Below are 5,256 nucleotides of genomic sequence, written 5' to 3'. Positions count from 1 at the left end.
GTTTTCTTGACTTTTTCCACATCTTCCTTTAGTTCTTTGAGCATCATTAAGACAGTTGTTTTAAAGATTTGTCTAGTATATCTGTCTTTAGGTCTTTTTCAGGGACAATTTCTGTTGATTTCTTTCCTTTGAATGGGCTATACTTTTCTGTTTCTCTGTATGCCTTGTGATTTTTTCGCAGAACTTTGATCATTTGAATCTAATAACGTAGTAATGCTGGAAATCAGATCTTCCCCCTTCCCCAGGGTTTACTGATTTCTCTTATTGTTGTTGTTTTTGTTTATTTATTTTTAAACTGTTGTAGGTTGTCTGTGTTGTGAGGATCAGCCTAAGGTGTAAATTTAAGGTCTTCTCAGATCTTTTGTGAGCCTTTCCCTGGGCATGTGTGCTCACTTTCCAAGTTTCCCCCTTATATGCAGTTGTTTTTTATGTCCTAGTCTTTAATGTCTGGCTCCCAAAGGGGGAAAAAGCAAAAACGGCAGCGGGGGAAGGGCATTGGCCCTTTTCAACCCCTGGACGTCACTTCAGTTGGGGAGGAGGGGCTTGCCACAATGAAGGGAGATGAAACGACAATGGCTGCCCACCTCTTTGACGACATCTCTATGATCACAGGCAGCAGTGATGAGCACAGATATTTGGAGGACAGGCTCCTGACTCCTGCAACCTGTGTGTAAGCTGCTCCAGCAACATGTACACAGCTGACTGCCATGCAGCTGGGGATGGGGCATGGGTAGCTGCTACTGTGCTAAGAGCTGAAATTGACTGAAATTAACCACTATTTACCATCCAAATCTTCCCCTGGAAGTTGAAAGCCTTCAGCAGACCTCAGAGTTCCTAAATAGTTACCTCAGACAGATTCTGACAGTATAATTGCTTTCTAGGTGGGGAGACAGATGCTTGGTGCTTCCTACTCCACTATCTTCCCAGAATCAGGACTCTGACCTGTTAGGTTGACTAGTATTTCCCTCAACAAAGAGTTTTCATCCTTTATCCTATGACCTGGCAAATCTGCTTAACTAAGTGAGAAGAGAGAAGGCAAATCTTTTTATCTTGGCTTTAAATTTTTATCCCCAGCCCATACCTGTGTCCTGAACTCCATACTCCTCTATCAGTGGCCTACTTAATATCTCCTCTTGGATATCTGAAATACATCTCAATATGTCAAAATCTGTGCTCCTGATCTTTTCCCTAATTGCTCTTCCCATATTATTACCAACTCCATCCTTCCAGTTGTTCAGCTCCAAAACCTGGTGTTATCCTTGACTCATCTTTCTCTCCCATCCCACATCCATGGGCCAAGAAATTCTGTTGGATAGAGTCTCCTAGCATATACAGTCTGACTACTTCTTACCATACATCCTTCATCTCCCACCTGAGTCATTGAAGTCTTCTCCTTCCTGGCCTTCCTGTAGTTTATCCCCACACAGTAGCCAGAGTGACCTTGAAAAAATGAAAGGTCATGTCCCTCTTCTGCTCAAAGCTTCCAGTGGTTTCCCCTTTAATTCAGAGTAAAAGCCAAAACTCTCACAACGCCCCTCAAGGCCCTAGACGACGTGCTCCTCCATTACTCCTGCAACCTGAATACTACTATCCTCTCCTTGGCTGATCCAGTTACTCTGGCCTTCTTGCTATTCCTTGAACAGGCAGGCAGGCTTCTGCTGTAGGGCCTTTGCACTAGCTGGTCCCTCTCTGGAATGCATGGCTAATTCCCATTTCCTGATCTTTGCTCAAATTCCATCTCAGTGAGAACTATCCTTGCCACCTTATTCAAAATTATCACCTGCCCTACTCCTGACTTCCTTAATTTGCTTAATTCTTCTCATAGCACTTGTCATCTCCTAATATACTCTATTATTTATTTATTTACTATGATTATTGTTTATTATCTGTCTCTTCCATCCACCTACCCCTGCCTCTTGGGCCATGATTTGCCCTTTCTTGAAAATAAAAAAAAAAGCTGCCACCAGAGATATGCTACAGTTTCACTGGCAAGGCCTAGATCATAAGCCAAACTCTGGGGTCCAAATGTGAGATCATTTTAAATAAACCACATGGAGAAGAGGTGGTTCCCCACAAGGAAATGCTGGGTTCTGTTTCTAGGAGAAGAGATGCTGGCTAGGCAAAACCCACAGGTGTTCACTTGCTGAGACTAGCACACCCAGAAGAAATATGGGAGAGTCTGTGAGAGGGGCCACATGTGTCATTGAGTGTAGGGTGTAAGGACGAGACCGCCAACGCCCTAACTTTCTTGTAATGATGTGTCATGAATCTGTTAGTTTATTTATCTTAATCCCTGTGTAGTCTGATTTTTTTGTTCATTTTCTACTCCTTTCTTGAGTAAGAACTTCCCATGATACAAAGTAGTAACCTTCTCCAACCTGAAGGACTTTGTGATAGGTTGCAGGGGACAATAGCAGGCTGCCTCAGGCCACGAGTAGTAGGAAGCCCCCACTCGAATAGCATTAAACAATAAGGAGCTGCGTTAGGGCTCCAGGTCCATTTCTCTGTCATTCGCTTTGCTGGGTTTTTTCCCCCTATGAATGACAGGTTTTGTATAGATTTGTGTAGATTTTGATTAAGACATCAGGATACAGTAGATGGGAAATTCTAGGACCAGATCTCCGAGGATATAAGAAGGACTCAAAGGGGAGGGATGATTTGGTGAGGAAAACCCTGATGAGTTCTTGCTGTGCTGTGAATTCCCCTTCTCCCCGTTTGAGGGAAGCTGCAGCCAGCCAGCTTCCAGAAGCTGGCTATTTCCCTCATGTCATGCCTCCAGGCTTCCAGAAGACCATTTGGGGAACTTGATACGTGTGTCAGTAACTTGAAGAACTCTCTGGACTGTCATCTACTCTCACCTGGGAAAGACAGGCTGCGGACAGCTGGGGTGGCAGAGCTAGCAGTGTGATGCTCTGCTGGGGCTGGTCAGCACACACAGAGGGTTGGTTCATAGGATGCATTCATGTTTCCCATGGTCAGGTGTGGGACATGCAGAAGAGACAGTCCTCCTGCGTCCAGTCTGATAAAGCTGCCTAGAGGGTCAGAGGGATCCTCTCAGGAAGAAGCTGGAGGTAAATGTCCGATTTGTAGGGACTGAGGAAGGAGTTACAATACATCTGCCTAGAGCAGGAGAATTTCTGGAGAGAGGTCCTTGGTGAAGGTCACCTCCAAAGAGTTTGTAAAAATCCCAGTCCGAAATTAAGATCATGTATGTAATGCCTCAAAATCTTCTAATAGGAACTGTTCAATTAGGTTCCATTTTTTATTCCTTACCAGTCAGAACCCTTTCAGGATCTCTCTCTTTCACAGAATCAGCAAGTTGCTTATAAATTCATTTTACTCTATTGGAGAAATTTTGCAAGTGAGAGGTATTTTTTTTCCCCTGCATTTTGTTCCATCCAAATGTCAAGACCTATTTGATTTTAAGACTCAGGAGATAATGACTTCTATTTCTGGTCCCTTACCAGAAGTGCAGAATCACTGAGATTACCGGAGTGGTTAAAGTTTTCAGAAGAAACCTCTATTTAAACTACTCAGTTTTATATTTCCCTATGCCTCTCCCAATACAAAGGTCCCTGTAGCCTTAGCCCAACCTGTGATAACTTCATTTTAGGGCAGATCAAAACATGTTGGCTCCAAGCTCCAGTTCCCTCTCCCCAAGGACATCTGAGTGCAATTTTAAGGCCTTATATAACCCATTGGTTAGAATTAGTCTCATGGCTCCATCTAACTCCATGACTGGCTAGGAAATATGGGGGACCAAATGGAATGTTTGGTGGGTCTTACTCTCTCTGCCATCTAAGGGCATAATGGAGTCCATCATTCTACAAATATTTATTGAGCACATGCTGTATAGCATTGATACAAAGTACTGGGAAAACATGTGAAAGAAACAGTTCTAGATGGCATTGCTCTGAGGACGTTGTAGTTTTGGAAGAATCTCAGACAGAGGCAGGAGAGTGCAGTATCCTGCATGCATTGGCCTGTTATGAACCCCTTTGAGATACCACCTGAAGAGGGGGACACTGCATAGAGTCCTGCATGTGTAGGTAGGAATGGTCAGGTAGAAAAAAACGGAGAGTAAATGCAAATGTGACCTTATTTATACACAGGCAGGAGATGTTTGAGGACATCAGAAATATATCTACATATTCTAAAATTTTGGATGTAGGGAACACACAGCTGGGAAGGGATTACCATATTTTCCATTATATCAGAAAAAGTCCTTGTGTCCATCTGGATCTCCTTTAAGATTTGGAGGGACTCCTCCCTTCCCAGAGGATACTGCTTAGGAAAACCTACTGCCTTTCTGTAAAAGGAAGCAGTGATCTCAAGTGCTGTTTAAATTGCCTACCCAGAAAAATGGTTCAACTACTGCCCCATCAATTTACCTCTCCACCCCCTTCGTCTTCCTTTGTAACCTACCTTGGGATTTCTTTATTGACTCCTTTTGCTGACCCACATTTTCTTTTCTCCCTGCAAAATGTAGTTACCAATGCTAAATACTTGCAGCTCTGGTATGGCATACCCACTTTTGTTCCCACCAGCTGGGCAATAAACTTACCAAGCATCAGGGTAGTGGGTGGACTGTTATGGGTTAAATTGTGTCCCCTAAAAAAGATCTGTTGATGTCCTAACTCCCAGTACCTCAGGACGTGACCTTATTTGGAGATAGAGTCTCAACAACAGAGGTATTCAAATGAAAATAAGGTCCTCAGAGTAGGCTCTGAGCCAATATCACCAATGTTCTTATGAAAAGGAGAAATTTGGACAGACATACACAGAAAGAAGATGGCCATGTAAAGACAGAGTATTGTAGCATTATGTCTACAAGCCAAGAACACCAAAGATTTCCAGCAAACAATATGAAGCTAGGAATAAACAAGGAAAAATACCTCCTCTCAAGTTTCATGGGAAACACGGCCCTGCTGATACCAGACTTCCAGCTTCCAGAATTGTGAGACAACAAAACTGTGTTGTTCTCAACCACTCAGTTTGCGATATTTAATTATGGCAGCCCATACAAAGCTACTACAGTCTGTGTATACCAATGCCAGTTATATGAGTTATTGTAATTATGTAATTTAATTAAATATGTCAACCAAAGAATTAATGCAAGAAGGTATAAGCTGAATGCTTTGAAAAACTTGATAGAAGTGAGTCTTTGAAAAACCTGCTATTGAATTAGATGTGGGCGAGCAACTGTAATTTATTGGAAGAAAAAAATGTAGGGTTCTGCCCTCAAATTGCTAAAAA

The sequence above is a fragment of the Balaenoptera acutorostrata genome, chromosome 7 (assembly GCF_949987535.1).
Source record: "Balaenoptera acutorostrata chromosome 7, mBalAcu1.1, whole genome shotgun sequence".
In the NCBI taxonomy this organism is placed as follows: Eukaryota; Metazoa; Chordata; class Mammalia; order Artiodactyla; family Balaenopteridae; genus Balaenoptera; species Balaenoptera acutorostrata.
The sequence above is the reverse complement of the archived record's forward strand: the minus strand, read 5'-3'. Positions refer to the sequence as shown.